We start from the raw sequence: 20,954 nt of genomic DNA on the forward strand, positions 1-20,954 counted from the left end.
GCGCTTCAGGGACCCTCTTCTGTTCTTGATTGGCGGCCATCCGCCCACCATCCTAATAGACCCCTTAGTATTGTTAATTTCATATTTTTATTAAAATTACGTTTATGAATGGTAATAAATATTCTTAATTTCTTTTTATTATTTGAAATATAAGTATGAATACACAGGTTTATAGTTACATTTGTGTGTTTTTAGATAATATTTGAGTAAATGTTATACTACACAAAAAAATTGAGAATATGTAGTATTGATTGTCTTTGTAATATTTTTATTTTGTAATATGTTATGTAAAATGTTTCATTTTGAAGGGAAGATTGTAAATTTAAACTATTTAGTGCTTTACTCCGTAAACAAAATAAAAATAAATAAATAAAAACAAAATATAGATTTTGCACTTAAAAATTCCCCAAATGTTTCTCTTGGGTTAAAAATCAATTCAAAATGAAGTTATTTTAACAGTGCTTGCACAGTGCAACAGCTATTTGCATTTGTGGTGTATTTTTGTTCCCACTCACCAGCAACAGAATTTTTACCTGAATGGATTCCTTGTTTATGTGACTTGACGTGATAGCGAAATCTCAGTCATACATGTCACATCTGCAAAACAAAATGCGAAAGGGTATGCCGTTGTATCAAAAAAATATGCCCAGAGCTATACTTTAGTTACCTGACCCTTTCATACAAGGAACTTACACCTCAGCAGTCTATATTATTCGAATACCTATCCACTTTAGGCTCCATTATGATGTCAGTCAGAGTTGCCTCCCACCGACACCGTTGCGGTCTCGGGACCTCCTGACCACGATCAGTGGTCCCAACACCACAACCACAATTGCGACCGCAAAAGGGGAGTTTCATACTCTAATTTCTCAATGGGAGCTTGTGCTGTGGCCGTAAACCAGCATTGAGAAATTGGACATTCTGTTAAACCCTGCACGGTGTGGCAGGCACCTTTTGGTGGCTGCCACACGGCCACCAACCAGAGGCCGCATAGAGAAGGGGGCCCTGCTAGGGGCCCCCAAATTCACTTTCAGACAGGCTTTCCATATCAGAAAGCCTGGCATGGAAACCCTGTTGGAAACCAAGCATCGTAATCCCACTGCGGGAGCGCTGTCCATTGGGATTACGTGCCGGTCTCCACCTGGAATGACTGACGGGTTCACTTTCGACCACGTAGATTGTAATTAGGCGGTGGGAAGTGAAACCTTCATATTAGGGCCCTTTGTGTAATGAAACTTGTATGCTGCCCCTGTTGATTTTCCACATATTCATTTAGCGAGTCTTTTGCAGTCCCTAACTTTGTACTTTATGTGCAATTCCTTTTTGTGAGTAAATGGAGCATTAATAAATAATCATTTGTTTCTCAGCTCATGTTTTTAAAAGGAACTGCTAGTTTACTGGAATTGCACATGCCACCCAGTGTCAATTGCAGCAGGATATAGCCCACTGAGAAAAAGAGTGAGCGATGCAAGTGTATGAAGTGTATTAAGTTCAAGGAAGGAAATCCAAGTCAATTAAGTATTCTCTTGCCCATAATAAGTCACTGTAGCACTTGCAACCCTGGAAAGTTGCCTAGGTCTAAGCTATGTTCTGGAAAGAAAAACTGATTTCCTTCCTCAAAGCTGTTATGGCCAGAGGTAAAATGTTTGATGCATGGTACTCCATCCATCAGGGGGATGTAGGATGTTTTGGTCTGCCACCCTGACAGACTACAGTTCCCCACATTTAAAGAATACTGCTGTTTTAATGGCCGTCCACCAAACCTTTAATATTTTTTTGGGTTTTCAAATGGTTTTCCTTAAGGTGGAGTTTCATACTGAAAAACAAAAAGCTAGTGCCCAAAAAATACTCTTGAATATTTTTCCACAGTGCAGGATTGCAAAAAAAAATTCTCGGCCTTGCCACTGGGTTTTTCTTTGAGGTAAAATATTGGAAGAAAATCAGGCCTTCCACTCTAAGTAGAGCAGGCATTGTAGTGGCTTTACTCAGGAGCTTCGTTGGCAGAAAACCTAGAGTTCACCCATCTCTTAATGACAATCAGGACTGTCAGCTTGGAAGACAGGGTATTCTATCACATTTGCGACTGAGTACCTTGTGCATCAATCTTTAAACTAACCCCTAAGTCCTTTGAAGGACTCATTCAAAATCCAGCACTCTCAACCAATGAGGTCTGTAGGACAGGCCTCATCCTTTCTAGAGTCAAAGCTGACAAGGTGTCAAGAATACAGCAGTAACTTTGGAGAAAAGTAATCTAATTTTCCCAATAGCACCAACAGCACCGCATCATCCAGTCCTGGTCTTTTGTTTGGCAACATTGTGTTGTGTAGGTTCACTCCAGTGAATCTAAATTGACAAAGACTGATGAAAACAATGATTTGAAATAAGAAAGTATTAGACAGGACTGTTTGTTACCTGGTGACTAGAAGAAAGAGATAGCCATGCCAGTCAGTCCACTGCCCCTGAGTCCATAGCCATAGTCTTGGTGGACAATGCCACCTGGTATCCGGAAGCTATCTCTCTGAGGACAGTGACTGCACCCATCCTGGCCAGGGCACTGATGGGGATCTTTACCTGTGTGGGTTTACCCAATAAGGTGGCATCTGACCAGGGTACCAGCTTCCTGTCCTACTACATTAAGGCCATGTGAAAGTAGTGAGGTGTGAACTTAAGGTTCAGCTCTCCTTACCATCCTCAAACCAATGGGTTGGTTAAATGGTTAAAACATATCCTCAAAGGCATGATTATGCGTCTACCTGAACCCATAAGTTGTAATTGGGACATCATTCTGCCATGCCTTTTGTTAGCCTACAGTGAGGCTCCAGAGAAGGGGTTGGCTTCAGCTCTTTTGAGCTTCTATATGAACACCGTGTGAGAGGACCTCTAAGGTTGGTTAAGTAAGGCTGGGAGTAAGCTCCCAAGAAGCCACCAAGGTTGTAGTTAGCTATATGCTGGTGTTCTGCAAACAGACAGCCCGCTTCTATAAGATCGCACAGGAGAACCTGGAACCTAGCCATGAGGACATGAAATTATAGCATGACCAGGCATGGCCAGCAGAGATAGGAGCAGTGGGGCGCAGCGGAGGTGGGGCGGGGGGGTCTACAGACGACAGGATAGGTAAAATTAAATAAATAAATAAAACCACTTACCAAGCACTCGCAGCATCGCCAACTCAGCATGTCCCCAGTTGGCATATTTATTTTACTCATAAGTCCCTAGTAAAGTGATACTGCATGTACCCATGGTCTGTAAATTAAATGCTACTACTGGGCCTGCAGCACTGATAGTGCCACACACCTAAGCAGCCCTTTAAACATTTGTCAGACCTGCCATTGCAGCATGTAGTGCATTTTTAAACTGCTATTTCGACCTTGGAAAATAAACCTTTTGCCAGGCCCAAACATATACGTCACCCCTAGGGTAGGCCCTAATCAGCCCATAGGGCAGGGTGCAATGTATTGAAAAGTAGGACATGTACTTTTCAGTTATACATGTCGAGTTAGTGAAAAACTCCCAAATTTGTTTTTTTGCCTCTCCCATAGGACAATATTGGAGTTACCTTATTATATTTGATAAGGGTATCTTCTAAATGGGAGCAGATAAATAGCTTATGTTTGGTGTCTTTGTAATTGTAATAAAAAATCCTCCTTTATGATAAAGTCAGATTTTGAAATACAGCAGAACCTTCGCTGCTGAGCTGGACTCCAATCACCAGCATTTCTTGCCTGCCTGTTGTGAGGGCTAAGGCTCAGACAATGTCCTCTTGTGTGCTGCAGCTGTCCCGCTGTGCATGAAGCCATAGAACCTTTTCAAATGAGCTGGACTCTAATCCCCAGCATTTTTTGTCTGCCTGATGAGAGGACTGGGGTCCGGAGAACGGGCTTGTAAGTGCTGCAGCTGTCCCGCTGTGCCGTGTGCAACGGAACCTACACTGCTGATCTGGACTCCAATCACCAGCATTCCCTGCTTGCCTGAAGAGAGGGGAAGCCCGGAGAACACTCTATTAAGTGCTGTGGCTGTCTGGCTGTGTGAGATGTGCATGGGCATCCCTGGCATCAGCTCAGGCAAAGATGGGGCCAAGAGTGGACCTGTTTGCGCCCCTCCATGCCGATCAAGACCGTACTGAGCCACTACTCTTGGTCACCATCCTTACCTTCATTACCATCATGAGTGCGTGGACATTTTCACCAGGTCAAACCTCTCCTAAGTGCACCACGCAAACATCTTTTAAAAAAAATATATAGTTTTATTAGAGCAGGAATAAAAAACCAAGGAAGCATGACATCACAGGACAAATAAATAGGATGGAAATAACTGATATCAAATAGCTGGCAGCGAAAATACATTTACATGAAATTGCATACAATAGATAGGAATTAACATCAGTTAGACCACTATTTTATAAAAACACAGTTCTAAAAGAAACAACAATTAGCAAAGTGAATATATTGCACAATAGCCCGTGCTAAACCATGATCCTATCAACTGTCCGGTATTTGCTACCTCCAGATAATTCCCCTGAAACACCAATCCATACCTTCATTAATAACTATTACTAATCTATGCAATTGCTACTTCAAACTGACGTTCGAATATCAAAAAACTATTAAAGTGCATGTGCAACTAGCAGCAGTTGTTTTAATAAAGTGCAGAACTTTTACTCCTATAAGCATAGGGCTCTAAAATTATACTTTTACTCAGACATATAATGGATAGAAAAATTTGCCCAGATAGCTCTAAATCTTACAGCAGCTCCTACACGTTTTGCATACGCCTCCTCAAATTCATAAGTCCTGCACATTTTATTAACCCAATGTTTAATCCTAGGTTGCTTATTAGTCTTCCAATTTTGAAGGACAAGTGACCTAGCGACCGCTATAGAAATTACTATAAAATGCTGCTGATATTTCATTAAACATTTTACCTCCCCCGAGAAACCAAACAGCACCAACATACATGAGGGAGCAATTGTTAAGTACACAATTTGAGAAATCAAAGTAAAAATTTACTTCCAAAATTGCTGTAGACTGCTACACTCAAAAAATATGTGCACCCAACCCCCATCGTCCTGTTTATTACATCTAAAACATTGGTTCAGTTTAGTTGGAAACATCCTATGCAATCTCTGAGGGGTGTAATATGCCAACCATCTGGATAAAAAATTCTTAAAATTAGCGCCTCGCAGTGCTTTATTCGATATCTCACTAAGCTGCTGCCACTCTTTCATATTAAACTTGCAGCCTGTTTCTGAATGAATTTTCTGAAGCTCTTTCATAATATTTTCTTTGCTATGAGCCGTCTGATGCAATAGCTGATACCAAAGTCCAACCCCGCAAACTTTATTTGACATCTGTCTGGCAATTTGACGTGCAACCGCACTCAGCTTGGTATAATTATTTTTGAGAAAACTCACGAGCTGAAGAAAACTCATAGAGAAAAAGGTAATTAGATAGCTACATTGCAATCAAACTGTTTCCCAGGTAATTAATGTCTTGTGATTATAAAAATCCCCAAGCTGACCGAAACCAAGTTCTTGCCATACTTGGTAAAACCTCCCAGACAACATCCAACCTCTTGCCGCACAATCTTGAATGGGGGTATAATCATGATATACTGAAATATTTAGCAATTCATCAAAAAGCTGGATTCTTGCTGCTCGTAAGAAAGTGGGAAGTTTTATGGCACTTTCCTTCACCATATGTGTTATAAAAAAGTTATCAAAAAACGTAATTTACCTCTCCTAATTGTGATAACAAATTGCACAAGGAAGCCTGATAGTAAGTTGCAAAATGTAGGCGTGCTAACCCCGCCTGTGCTACATCTAGTTGTAGTGTGGTTAGCTTAACCCGGGGGTGTTTATTGTTCCACGCTAACTTCCGGATCATTTCATTCAGTTCTTTAAAATAAGAACTGGGGATTTTTAAGGGAAGATTACAAAACAGAAACAAAAACAGTGGGAGCACCAACATTTTTACCATAGAGATCCGCCCTATCAATGATAGATGGAGCAAAGACCACTTATCTAATAATTTTTTAACTTTCACAAGCGTGCTGCTGTAATTCAATGAAAATAATTGGCCATAGTAATTTGTAACAAGATACCTAGGTATATGACTGGATGTGGTAGTCTTAATTGTAATGAAACAGGGACATCAGATGGTGCAGCATTAAATGTGAGCATTTCTGTTTTAGCTTGGTTCACTTTATATCCCCCTATCTGTGTACATTTCTGAATTTCGTCCAATGCACTCTGTATATTAGACCGGTCTGCTTCAAGTTATAAAATTATATTGTCTTCATATAGCTTAGTTTTTGCCATCCCCTCCAGGGGGGTAAAATCAATAAATTATTATAAATCTTAACAGCTAGGGGTTCAATAATCAGAGAAAACAAAAGGGGGGGAAACGAACAACCCTGCCGCGCGCCACGTTCAATATTTACCCTCCCTGCTTCTGTTCCATTGATGAAGATTTTGGCCTCTGCCTGGCTATATAATTCTTTAAACATATGTATCAATTGTGGTGGAAAACCAAACTTTTCTAATATAAGAAATAAAGAACGCCAGTCTACCAAATCAAAAGCCTTCTCGGCATCCATCATCAGAATGGCCACCTTGATCTTATTGGCTGAATAATAATCAATAGCTTGCATTAAAAAAGATGTGTTGGCGGCCATTAACCTTCCTGAAATAAAACCCTTTTGATCAGTTGGGTTCATGGAGCAATCCTTCTGGCCCAGATCTTCATAAACAGTTTGTAATCAGTATTTAACAAACTGATAGGGTGATAGGAATTTGGGTCACGAGGATCTTCATCCTTTTTCAGAAAGACTACCAGAACTGACTCCTTAAAACTTTTGGGGGTATCTATCTCGTCCTTTATTTGATTAAACAGTTCCATTACAAAAGGAAGAAGTTAATCTTGGAATATTTTATATACCGCCACCAAGATCCCATCTGACCTACTAGCCTTGGCGTTACCCATGCTTTTCAGTACTGTCAGAATTTCTTAGATTCTTATTGAACCATTGAGCGTCTCAATAAATTGCAGAGATATCTGTGGTAGCTCCAGTAATTCAAAATAGGACGTCAATTCCTGCTCTTCTTCCACCTGTACTTCCATATAAATTTGTTTGAAATGAGAAAATAAAACCTCCAAAATTGCCTGCTCGTCTTCTTCTAGCAGACCGGTAGGGGGATGTTTCACCTGACTAATTACTTGCGCCGCTTTATGACTTTTCGTAGTCCAAGCCAAAAATCTGCCAATATGCTGGTTTTCCTCGTAGAGCCCTTGCTGGTAAACCCTGCTTCCCGACATTTTCTCCAATATAAAAAATCCTTTAATTGCTCCTTGGCTTTTAATAATTCTTGCCCTTGTGCTTTAATAATATGCTCAGCTGTTGCTGTTAGATTTACATTTTGGCTGGCTCTCTCCACAGCAGTCTGTAGCTCAAGAATCTTTTGCTTACCTTGCTTACCTAACCTAGCCTTATAGGATATCACCGGTCCTCGAAAAGTAGCTTTAAATTCCTCCCAAACCATAAAGATTGAGGCAGTATTTGGATTAAACTCCAAAAATTCCCTGATAAAATTTTTTGTTTCTGCCACCCAAGTAGGGTCTTCAAATAAAGATTTATCAAACTGCCACCTTGATTGATCAAAAGAGACTGCAGAGTGATCAGAAAAAAGAGTTGGCCAATATCTCTGTTTTACCATTGGCTAGCAGCTTATCTACCAAAATAAAATCCAAACTGGATGCTGTTCTGTATCTTGAGGAGTAACAAGTAAATTGAGAAGAGCCAGGGTGCCCTTGTCTCCAAGGGTCTGTTATAGAAAAATCTATTAACAGATTTTTTTTATCACTTTTGCAGTTTTAGGTTTTAATTGTCGTTTTGCTTTATTCGAGGTTTCCAGCGCAAGGGTCTGAATATAGTTAAAATCACCACCTAAGACCAATATACCTTCCATGTTCGCTACTAATTGATACATTTGATCAAGTGCTGTGGTTTTGTCATCTATGGGGCCATAATAATTTACTAATCTTAGCACTGTTCCCTGAAGTGTTACTTTTACCCATAACCATCTGCCTTTCCCATCTCTGGACCTCTTTAACCTGCACCACGCAAACATCTTGACCTTTTTAAACTCAGCGCCAGCAGCCATTACTGAGGAGATCACCACAGTGGAAGAGGAACTCGGTCTGGTTACCAGTCCCCCTGCAGGGCATTCTTTTGTCTCCTCAACTAACCCTCAACGCAAAGACCCTACTAATGTATCAACAGATTATATTCCTGAAACATTGAGTGCCCCTTCCTCTCACACTGTGCTTATCAATGATGTGGTTGTCCACCAGCAATGTGAAATTACTAATTTAGACCCCTGCGCCCTACCAAGAAGAAAGAACAGATCAAAGGCCACGACACAGGACAAGGTTCCATTACATAACACTAGGGCAGATAGTGATTCTTGCCTCTCACAATATTCTCAACTTGGTAGCCAATTAAAGAACACTGAACATTTTATTACAAAATCCTTTAAGGAATGTCACAATAGACTTTCCATCTTTGAAAGTGTCCTCAGGAGTCTTCCAGCAACTTTAGCCACCTCTCCAGTTAGCAATGTATTGCATTACACTCTAGTTTTTTCTGTCTCTGCAACTACTCGATCTATGTTTTATATCGAACCACAAGCCGCCTTTTAAGGAACCTGTTTCTGCATAGGAGAGTAAGGGCCCGAATGCCAAGGCTAGTGAACCCTATGCTTGGCCCTCTCAATGTGTGATCCACTGGCCCTCCTAGTGTGCAATCGTTTGGTCGCTCTAGCATCCTGCCTTTCTTTTACACACCAGTTTAGTGAGTACTTTGCTTAGTGGGATGTAAAATTCAAACAATGGTGCAAACATGTCTGACCATGATTCTACACATTTATTTCTCCCACTGGCAGTCATACTATTTATTCTGGTTCTGACCAATGTCACCAAATTAAAGATTGGTACTACTGACGACTGTCATCAACTCAGAAAGAAGGTCATCCATTGTCTTCACAGTCAGCTGGGCTCCACACTGTACTTATTTAGTCACATCAACATGGTCTGACATGTCTTTTGGCTGGGCAAGGGTCCTAACATCTGGGTGGGTGACTGCTTATCATTTATTTTAACAAATCAATCTGTGCAAAGAAAGTTTTTAAGGCATTGACCTTGCGACATAGACCTGACACAGGTATTACCCTAGTAACTTTAGATTATCTTTATAATCATCTTTACACCTATGTTAGAGGTCATCGTACAGCTGTTGCTCATTATTGCACTGATACCTCTTCTGACTGTCCTGCTCAACTCAGAAGCATCATGTTCTAACATTTTTGAACCTCTGAGTACTTTGAACACTATTGATTGACTCTCTTCCCTGATAAGAACCACTTGGTCTCAGGAATCATTTCATTTTGAGACCAGCACTAATAATACCCTCCCACATGCTTGACATTCTTTCTCTGAATAATGCTAGAACCACAGGTCTTAGGGATGACTGGTCCTGTTTTTTCTTATTAAAGAGTGTCAAACTCTTTTGCCTTCAGGAGACTTGGGAAGTTAACAATAACTTCCTCCTTGATAGTTACAGTTCTCAGTCAGGGCGGGCCAACTGTGGTATGTTGACCATAGTTTCCCTTGCTCTTACCTGTGAAACTGAACAATTAGACACTGGCTTCTCTAACTTGCTAGCTTTGTGGCTGCCCTTTTCTAGTTCATGCAGGTTGCTTGTGATCAGTTTTTGCAAAGTCAGTAGCTTCCGATTTACTGGCGAACATGTCTGTTATGTTATGTGAATTAGAACTTGTACAGCGCTTGTTCACCAACAGGTTTCTTGGCGCTGCAAATTGTACTTTCCATTAGCAATATCTAGTTAGAAAGGTCCAGGTTTAGCTATAAGCTTGGGTGAAGAGCCAGGTCTTAAGCATCTTCCTTAAGTGAAGGAGGTCTAACTCGAGTCTCATTGGGGGTGGCAGAGCATTCCAGAATTTAGGTCCTAGTATTGAGAAGCATGACCCTCCTGTTCTTTGCGTCCAAAGTCAGGTACCTCTAATAAGTTCAAGTGCATGGATCTTAAGGTACGGTGGGGGGTGTACTTATGGATTTTTGAGGAAATGTACTTTGGGTCAATCCTGTGTAAGGCTTTAAACAGAATACAGCTGGTTTTAAACATGGAGCACTACTCCACTGGGAGCCAGTGCAGCTCTTTCAGCAGCTGCTTAATGTGACATCGTCTGCGTTGTTGGTATATATTTCTGGCTGCCTGATTTTGTATTAGCTTCAGACGATGTATCTGGTTGCGCTGAAGGCCTAGGTATATTGAGTTGGCATAATCGATTCTTGATAGGATCAAGGAGATAATGATTTGGATACAGTCTCTCTGCTGAGAAATCTTCTGATTTTCATCAGTTTCCGCAGTTGAAAGAAGCAGGTGGAGGTGACAGCTCAAATGTGCGTGTTCATGTTAAGATCGGAATCAATGTTTATGCCTAAGCTTTTTATTGAGTTTTTAGTGTGGAGGGTATCCTAGCTCAATGGGCCAGTGGGCGGGAGACCAATACTGAAGTTTATTGTTGGGAATGATGATTTCCGTTTTTTCTGCGTTGAGTTTTAGTTGGTTTTTGTTCATCCAGTTCATGATGAACAACATGGAGTTTTTGAGCAATTCCTTGGAATCTGAAGATTTGTTGATGAGGAAAACCAGCTGCATATCGTCAGCATAGTTGTAGATTTGAACTCCCATCTGAAGAAGCGCAACAACAAGAGGGCAGATATAAATATTGAAGAGATGCAGGGGCAAGGATGAGTCCTGTGGTACTCCACATTCCAAGTTTACTATGCCAGATGTGTACGGAGAGAGCCAAACTGACTGTTTTCTATCCACAAGAGGTGATTGAAACCATTTCAGGGCAGTGCCACTGAGACCTGCTGCAGCCATACAGACCACCAAGATGTCATGGTTGATGGTATTGAAAGCAGCAGACAGGTCCAGGTCTGTATACTTGGATCTATGTTTGATTGATGCTTTTATTCTGCCAGTGCTTTTACTCCAGTGGTTTTGATGGGTGATTTAAATGTGCATGTTTGTGGTGACTGTGGGCCTAGTGATGGGATTTTTCTTCACTCCTCAGATATTCACTTCCAGAGTGGTTTAGTCAATGCCATGGTTAGTGTTTATAACTACTCTGCTCTGTCTGAGGGTGACCCAAAGCCTGGAGATTGTCCTTGTACTCTTTTCTACATTTACTGAGAGAGGTTCCTTCACCACGATAGACATTATTTTTGTATCTACTGTCCTAGTGCCACTACTGATAAAATATAATGTACTATGGGACACAAGAAGTGTTCATGATCTATTAACAGCCACCTTGCACTGTAGGAATTTTTTGGACTCTGTCAATTACTTAACTAATGGGCAGTTGACCCCTCGTGACCAGCGATGCAGACTTAGATGGAAGGTCATTGATCCTGACCTCGTTTACCATAGTTTGTTCAGCCTTACCTGATGCATTTATCTTGTGTCTTGATCCTCAATGCACATTAGAGACCGTTCTCAACTCATTTGATATCATTAGACAGCACATGGTGGTCCTCCTTACTTCTTCTTGACTGCACTCACCCATTTTTGTTAAATGGTTTGACCATTTCTGCGCTAAGGCTCATGCTCACCTATTGACAGCTCTCAAGGAAAAGCCTCGGGCTAGATGTAAAGTCTCTTTCGATAGAACCATGTTCAAAGCCACTTTACAGAGCAGGAAGCATAACCTAAAACAGGAGGCTTGGAAGGATCTTATCACTGACTATGCCTCTTCATCTAGTGCAAAGACTTGGGAGGTTTTTAATCGCCCATTGTTTAATTCTGATTTGTGAAACCCACTATTTCAACATATCTCAGCTGACATGTTGGTCAAACTCTTTTCTCTTTCTCTTGATTGGGAAGAAGCAAGAGACACTGTTCTCCCTCTCCCTAGGAACAAGGCCCCGGGTCCTAACGGTGTTCAGATGGACCTATTCAAGTCCAATGTACATCTGTGGGCAACAATTTTAATAATTAATTTTAATGTGACATTTAAGTATAGTCCCCTCAGTATATGGTCTATATCAGTTATAGTCCCTGTATATAAGAAGGGTCCGAGAGACGATGCACGGTACTATCACCCAATTTCCCTGATAGACTCCTAGCTCAAAGTCATAGGCAAAGTGCTCTTATCTAGGTTAACAACTTACAACTTAGGCCAAAGACCACGGTGCACTATCTGATGTCCAGTACAGATTCAGACCAGGCAAGGGCACAGTTGACCAATGCCTAAATCTCTATCTTTTAAATGTTATGTTATGTTATGTTAAATTTAGCTTATAAAGCGCACGTACGCCCGTAGGCTTCATGGCGCTGTAGGAGGTTTTCAGAGCATAACACAACAACAGGAGGACAACTTAGAACGTCTAAGGATAAGCTTCTCTAAAAAGCCAGGTCTTAAAGGCTAGTCTAAAGGCTAGAATATCCTCGTGTGACCTTAAAGAAGCTGGCAAGGAGTTCCAGAGGGAGGCAGCAAGAAAATGAAAAGAGCTGCCGCCCTGACGTTGTTTCCTAACAACCGGCACCATGAGCAAGTTTTTGTGACCAGAGCGGAGGTTGCGGGAGGGGGTGTATCTGGCAAGCAGATTGATGATAAATTTGGGGCCTTTACTTTGTAATGCCCTAAAGATAATGCAGCCGGTTTTAAAAGCCACCCTCTGGGCTACCGGCAGCCAGTGCAGGTCTGCCAGGCCTGGCCCGATGGACTGCCATTTAGGAAGCCCACAGATCAGCCTGGCCGCCTGATTTTGAACCAGCTGCAGCCTCTTGAGCTGCCCGGCTGGAAGGCCCAAATATAAACTATTTGAGTAGTCCAGCCTAGACAGCACAAGGGCGATGGTCACCTGTATCAGGGCAGAATGGGTTAGGAGATGGGCAATCTTTCTAATCTTGCGCAGCTGAAAGAAGCAAGCGGAAACAACTGACCCTACCTGACTTTTCAGGGAGAGGTCTTCACTAAAGGTGACTCCAAGGCTCTTAACTGTGCGGGAATTGGAGGGGGGGTTTCCCATCTCCAAAGGCCAAAATTGAGGTCCCCAGCTGAGTTCGCTCTTCCCAGGCAAGATCAATTCAGTCTTGCCTGGGTTAAGTTTTAGGTGGTTAAGGCCCATCCAACTCTGGATATGAGCCATGACCTCCCTAAACTCAGTGACAGCATCCGGCGACCCCAGGGGGAAAACCAATTGCAGATGATCTGCGTAATTAAAGATCCACACTTTGAATTTCCTCAAGGAGTACAAAAGGGGACGCAAGTATAAATTAAATAAAAGGGGGGACAGGGATGAGCCTTGAGGGACCCCGCAATCGTTCTTAATTCTAGGGGCTGTGAAAGTGCCCAGTCTCACTGCTTGAGTCCGGTCGGACAAGAATGATTCCACCCAGCTCAGGGCAGCACCTCTGAGGCCTGCCTGCTCGACACGGCCGACCAAAATAGTATGGTCGACCGTGTCGAAGGCAGCAGACAGGTCAAGAAGCACCAGTGCCTGGTGGACATCCCTGTCTGCGTTACACCGAAGTGTATTCTGGACTGCCAGGGTTACCGTCTCGGTCGAATGGCCTGGACGGAACCCAGCTTGATTTGGCTCCAGAAATCCAGTGGTTTCCACAAAGTTGGAAAGGCAATTGGAGACGTGAGCCTCCAATATCTTGGATAGGAACGGCAGCAGGGATATAGGACGATAATTTGATGAGTCCTGAGGGTCCAGGCCTGGTTTTTTAATTAGAGGGATTAACAGAGCGTGTTTAAAGCCAGTAGGTACCCTGCCCTGGGTCAGTGATTTATTTAGTAGGGGTAGAATCCCCTGAGGGATAGTCTGACCGATTTCCGAGAAGATGTGGGGGGGGCAGATGTCGTTAGGGGATCCGGACTTTACCCTCGTCAAAAGTGAAGAAAAAGTTTTACCATCAATGACCGGGAAGGTATCTAATACAGAGGGATTGTAAAAGACGTCATCCAAAGGAAGTGACGTTGGGGAACTAGCAATGCTCGATTTGATAGTGACAATTTTTTCTCTGAAAAAATTATTCAGGGAATCACATAGCTTCTGCGTAGGAGCTATTGAAGGGGCTGTCCTGTCGTTGTCACAGAGTTCATTAACTATATTAAAAATATCTATGGACTTGTTGGATGACGATAAACCGTATACCGTGGCCAGAGCTGGTGCCGGACACCTGGCCTTCATGGATCTAAGCTCTACTTTTGATAGGGTCAACAGAGATAAGTTGTGGCATATAACACAGGACATGGGGATTGACAAAATCATTGTTTTTTTAACGTGATCTGCATCTCTGTTTGGTGTGACCCAGTGGGAGAATTCACTGAGCAATTTACACTCAACAGGGGGTCAGACAAGGTTGCATAATTGCCCCTTTCTTACTCCTTATGTCAACAAACTGGAGCAAATACTTGCAGCTGGGGTCCGTGATCTCCCTATGTTAGATGGCCAATCTGTTCTAGCACTTTATGCAGATGATACTGTTTTAATTTCTAGGACGGCACAAGATCTCCAGATATTATAGGGCCTTTTTAGCAATTATATGGACACACTTGACCTCAGTATTAACTGTATGATACCACATATCATGGTAATAGGTCCCAAAAGCACAAAAAGCAGAACCCACCTTCGCAAGTGCCACATACTTTCTAAAGTCAAAACCTTTCTATACCTTGGTATAATGTTTGACTCTTCTATTACCTTTCCCCCACTGATCAGGGAAAAGAGGCACGCTTTTGCCACAATCATCGCTGTTGTCTTTGACTTTGCTGACAGGTTCGGACATAAAACAGTACGGGCTATGCTTGACATTTTTAAAATGAAATGTGTGCCCATAGTGACTTGCGGTGTGAGATTTGAAGGTATGCTAAAATTGTGTATCTACACTATGTTGAGACCCTGTTCTTGAGAAACTACTTGCACTCCCCAGTAGCTAATCTACCTTTATTATCCACAAAGAGCTGGGGCAGAGCTTTTTGGCTGATATGATTAGACTGAGACCACTCATTCAATGGCTGTCCATGGCTTAAGCTGGGGCTGGAATTCAATGGCAAACATTTAAAGACCTGTCTAGGACTGGACCATGTTTCTAGCATACAATGGATTTCTTATATCGAAATTGTTTATTTAAAGTACGGTGACCCTCTCTTTTTAAAAACCCTGAGAGTATCATGAAAGTGAATGTCATTTCAATACAAGAAGCCTTTCTTAGCAGTTACATGAAGATTGGGAATCCCTTGCTTTATCAAATGTCTCCCTCAGGTCGTATGCGCTTCTTCAGATTTCCCTGTATATGGAGCCATATGTTTCATATGATAAGTCAAATTCTCATCATTATTAAACATGGTTCATCCTTTAATGAGTACCCCGAAGTATGGTAACGGGTGCACAACACTTACCCTACATTTGTGACTCTACATCCACTCAAGACACTGTGGGCCATATGTACAAAGCAAACACAAGGAGATGATAGACGGAGCACTGAAACTTTTCAAACACTCCCCACCAGTCATAGATCTGGGTTGAATCCATCATCGTTCTTTAGCTCACCTCGCCTCCGCAGTTCAGATACCACCAGTCTTGCAAATCAGTCTTGACCCTGTTCCTCATGGGAACAGTCCAGCCCGAACTGCCAAACCAGGTTTTCCATGGACTAGAAACAGGTAGGCAGAGGAGGCAGAAGATATTTAAGGTGAGGATCACCTTGGGTGAACAGATTTAGTAGATATATGAGAAGTACAGACTCAGTAGTGAGGTAATCCTGGAATTAATTGCTGAGTTCCAACCTCAGCTTCAGAACCCAACATTCAGAAGCAATGCCATTCCACCACATATGAAGGTATTGTTTTGTCTACACCTTCTAGCATCTGGCTGTTACCAGGGGGTGATAGCAGTGGCAGGGGGGTCACAAAGGGCCTTTTCCAGGTTCTTTCACAAGTTCCTGGACATTATAGTTTGCAAAGTTAACCAATTTATATCTTTTCTAAATACCCTCCAATATTTGCAGCTGACCAAATTAATGTTTTTACTGGGTTGCACAGTTGCCTAATGTTATTGGCTGTGTTGAAGGCACACATATTGCCATTTGTTCCCACACAGCAAATGAAATCATCTACAGAAATGGGAAAAGCTCACACTCACTCAATATACAGGTAGTGTGTGATGCCTCATGCATCATAACGGGCCTTATGGCCAGATACCCAGGCAGCACCCATGACTCTTTCACGTTCTGTTCCATTGGAATATATAACCGACTGTCTCAGGGAGAATTTGCTAATGGCTTTTTACTTGGTAAGAGAAATGTTGACTCAATGCATCCAGTGCACAGAACCGTTTGTCTAATGTCACCTAATGGTTTATCCTTCTCATGCTGCGTAAAGAGACAGTGCATATGCTTTGCGTCTTTGGATACTTACACAATATTTGACTCCAAGAACCAGAAGTAAAAGGCAGTACAACATGGCACATAAGACAACACGGTCCATGATAGAACGGATGTTTGGTATACTGAAGTCCAGGTTCTGCTGCTTCCACAAAACAGGCAGCACTCTACTTTACAGACCTGAGAGGTGTGAGATCATTGACACATGCCATTCTACACAATATGGCCATGAGGAAGTATCTGCACAGCATCACCATACAGCCTGAATTCGAACCAGATGAGGAATTACCACCACTAAAGGTGCAGCAGGATGGCACACATGCAGCAGAGGGTCATGCACGACGTACATAGAGCTAACAACTATTTTTGAGGTAAGAATGATTACATCATCTAAGAAATAGACATCACATATGATGGTAATGCATGGTGCATAACTGAAAGTTCATTTTTTATTCAGGTTGTGACAATAATGCCTCTCCCCTAAATCAACTGTATTCCATTGCGAATTGAACATTGTTTTAGCAAAGCAACAAAACTAATTTTATACAGAAAAGTAAGTGAATTACTGCTTTTCAAGACATTTGTTACTTGCAGTTCAGAAGTTACAATTCTTCTAATATAGCACAGTGAGCTATGAACCAGCATAAAGGGCTGCATGCAAACCTCAAAGCATTGGTCTAGAACCCTATAGATTTTTTCTCAATTTGCCATTATTCTAAGGTTTCTGCAGAAGGTACCTTTGGATAGTCTTATTAATACAGACAACCCCAACCACTGCATTACATTTTAAATCCTAATGTGTTTCTCCCAACCATGAACTGGTAATGTGTAATACCTACTGATAAGAATAATGTGTGACTGCTTCCCTTTATGACCCTCATTGTATTATGTAACATCTTGTACATCGATTTACACACTTGTACGGTTTATTGTTTTGTATAATATATGCATGTGATGTAAAATGATCTTATATCCTACATTGGGATAAGTAGTGGTAACAAAACAATTTAACTAAATAAATCAAATAAGTTAATAAGTGCCTTTTGTATATTTACACATAGAGGGGCAGATTTATGTTCCCTGGCGCATCCCTGTAAATCAGCATGGATGCGCCAGGGAAGATGCGTCATGAAAGTTTACCCTTGTGCCACAATAGATGCGCCGCATTTACAATGCAGCGCATCGTGGCGCAAGGATAAACAGATGCGCGACGCATCTGATGGCGGAAGGTTGGCGCATTGCTGGAGTTGCGTCGCAAGCGCGACGCAGCTCCAGCAAGGCTCGGGGGTGACCTATCGTTACAATGCTGTGTCAATCCAGGCGCAGGGTTTTGATGCAGCATGGCCGGAAAAGTGACTGAGGGAAATCTTGTAGATTTCACTCAGCCACTTTTCGGAGGCGTTCCTGCGCCGGAATGCCCCCCCCTGTGCAGGTACGCCCACATGTGGCCCTGGCTTTACAATGTGACACATCTCCCTAGATGCGTCACGTTGTAAATGGGGCGCAACATGGCGCAGGGTTTACGCCGCCGCTGCGTCACAAAAGTGACGCAACGGCGGCGTAAAAGTGGCGCAAGTCCGTTATAAATCTGCCCCATAGACTGCTACATCTGACATTCTTGCAATGCATGCGTGTCTCTTTTATGCCGGGGTTGAACAGCTGATAAAGGAGGGCACTGATGCAGTTGATTGAGTTCTTTAACATCAGGAAAATATTGGTGCAAACAAAGTTTTTCTGTTGGAATTATTACATTTCTCTCTATATCATAGTTATTTCTATTGAAAAGGTGAATAATATTTCCAAAATCATGGGACATCCATGGGCATTTCTGGAGGACCCAGCTATTCAAACATTTTTATGTCCAAGTTAGAAAATCAATACGTTTTCCAGCAACAGTCATGGCAAAAACATCTGGTGATACATTACGCTATATTGATGTCATCTTTCTAATTGAAAGAATAGGCCACTGGATCAGTGTGGGAGTAGAATGTTGAGTATTTTCCCAATGCCCACATCAGAGTAAATGCCACCAGTATTTTCACTTGGTAGACAATTTGGTCCTGGGGGAGAAGGGGAATGGGATTGAAAGAAGAGACAGCCAAATTCTCCTGTCACCTCGTCTACTTCTGTCGTTGTAACCTTGGTCAGTCTTGGAAGGCCACTTCATGAGATTTTCTATCTGCAAAAATACTTTATTTAATTATCATATAATACTTCACTGTACTCTTCCAAATCTCATCTATTGTTTAGAATCTAAAACTTTACCTATTTGCTTTCGGCTGAGCGCCCCTCTTCCTTCTATTTGCTCTACTTTTCTATGTTAACAATTCTTTTTTTGTTGTAAAACTTATCTTTTTTTATGCTTTCATTCGTTTGTTATTCTTCTTTTCAGATAACTTCTCATTTCAAATAACAGTCTTAACAATTAATTTCTTAACAGGTACTTCTGTGACCCATAGATAACGTGGAGTGCAGCTGGGACACTTGAGAGTGCAGGTAAGAATGCTGCTTCTTCTTCTTCCTTCTAACTGCCAACTGCTTTCTCACTCGAGAATCTCTTGGAAAGGTATTCCTTGTATTCTGTTCCTTCTTTTGCCTTTTTCGTAACACTGCAGAAACACATGGAGAACTTACCAGGCCAGTCCGGATAATTTCCAACTTGTGCTGACTCCGCCAAATAATTATACTTGGGACAACATTCTAGTTTTTGGTCATGTGAATGACTCCACCCAGTATTTTCTACAGGAAAGAATTGCCTGACAGGACTTGCCGCTACCCAGGAGTATTACAGGACACGACGATAAACTAAAACTCCGAATTTTCTAACGCCGCCACTACCCTGACGCGACTAGAGAAAATGCTGCTCAAACGGTGAATCACCTAAGGTGAAGTGCGAGGAGATTAGGATAAGCGCGCAAATCACACTCTCTTAGTCTCGCGCTCTCAAGAACTAGAGCACTGACTCAAGAAGGAAATTCCGGCGGCTGTTTTGGAATTTCAGGAATTCCAACCTTTAAACCAACTGACCCTCGTTAAACCATTCTTAGCCGGATTCTTACTTTTGTGTTGGATTAGATTTAAACTTAAACCCTTTAACACTCCAGAATTCAGTTGGGTTCTGGCAGTACCCCCCGCAAGTAAGGCTCTCCGGGTCGTGGCTTCTTTGGAAGGCTTTTACCGAACGAGGAGCATGAACATTGAAGCTCAGTTCCCAAGACCTTTCCTCTGGTCCATACCCCTTCCAATCGAGTCTAGAATCTGTTTCACTTCAAACTCTGGACCTGCATCTGTTAGAATTGGTTTTGGAGGTAGTTTTGTTCTCAAACCCTCAGGTACTTTTTTAAAAAGTGAGACATTAAACACTGGATGACTTTTTTAGGTTTTTTGGTAATTTTAGTTTGTAGCTTACTGGGTTAATTTTCTTCTCTATTTTGAAAGGACCAATGAATCGAGGTTAACATTTTCTGTTACCTTTTATTCTGAGCTGTTTTGAGTTAAACCAAACCCTATCTTCACTTTTAAAATCTGGTCCCTTCGTTCTCTTTTTATCAGCATAATGCTTGTACAGTTCTTTAGCCTTACTTCATTTTTCTGTGGCTGCCTGATGTAATGTCACCAATTTCTTTAGTGTGTCTGTAACTGTTGGTACTGTTAATTCTTTAAAATTCAAGGTTGCATTCAGATGTCTACTGTAGTTCATGTAAAAAGGAGAATGCCCAGTGGATACATTCTTAGCATTGATATGCGCAAACTCAGTGGCTCAAAGGAATTCTGGTCAATCTCCTTCCTGTTCCATCAACAATAATCACAAATATTGTTTTAATTCTTGATTAACTCTTTCAGCCGGACCCTCGGTTTCTTGATGATAGCTAGTGGAGTACCTAGTTTCAATGTTTAATTCTTTGGTAAAGGCTCTCCAGAAGTGGGATAAAAATTGAAACCCCTATCAGAAACAAACACCTTTGGTAAACCATGTATTCAAACTATTTGTTCTCCAAACACCTGCGCTACCTTCTGGGCAGTAGGAACCCCTTTTAAAGGTATAAAATGGGCCATTTTAGTGAAGGTGTCCACACAAACTAGAATTGTATCAAAGTCCTGACTAGAGGGTAGATCAACTATTATATCTATGGTTAAGGTGTGCCGAGGGTATGGTGAATTTGGTAATGGTTGTAACAAACCAGCTGAGCAGTGTCTGTCTGCCTTTTCCCAAGCACAGATCTCGCAAGTGGCTACATATTGATGGATGTCTTTTGGTAATCTGAGGCCACCAGCATTTTCTTCTCACCAAATCTTCAGTCTTCTGCATTCCTTTGGGTCCAGGCAATTTACTATCATGACATTCTTATAACTCCTTCTTTCTCATCTCAGAATTTGGTAGGTATAGAGCTCCATCATGAAATGGTAAGTTATCTCGAATCTTTCTTTTTTTTGTCTTGATTGGCCCACTCTTCCATTTCCGCTAGGGTCATGATACC

The sequence above is a fragment of the Triturus cristatus genome, chromosome 5_1 (assembly GCF_964204655.1).
Source record: "Triturus cristatus chromosome 5_1, aTriCri1.1, whole genome shotgun sequence".
NCBI classification, from domain to species: Eukaryota; Metazoa; Chordata; class Amphibia; order Caudata; family Salamandridae; genus Triturus; species Triturus cristatus.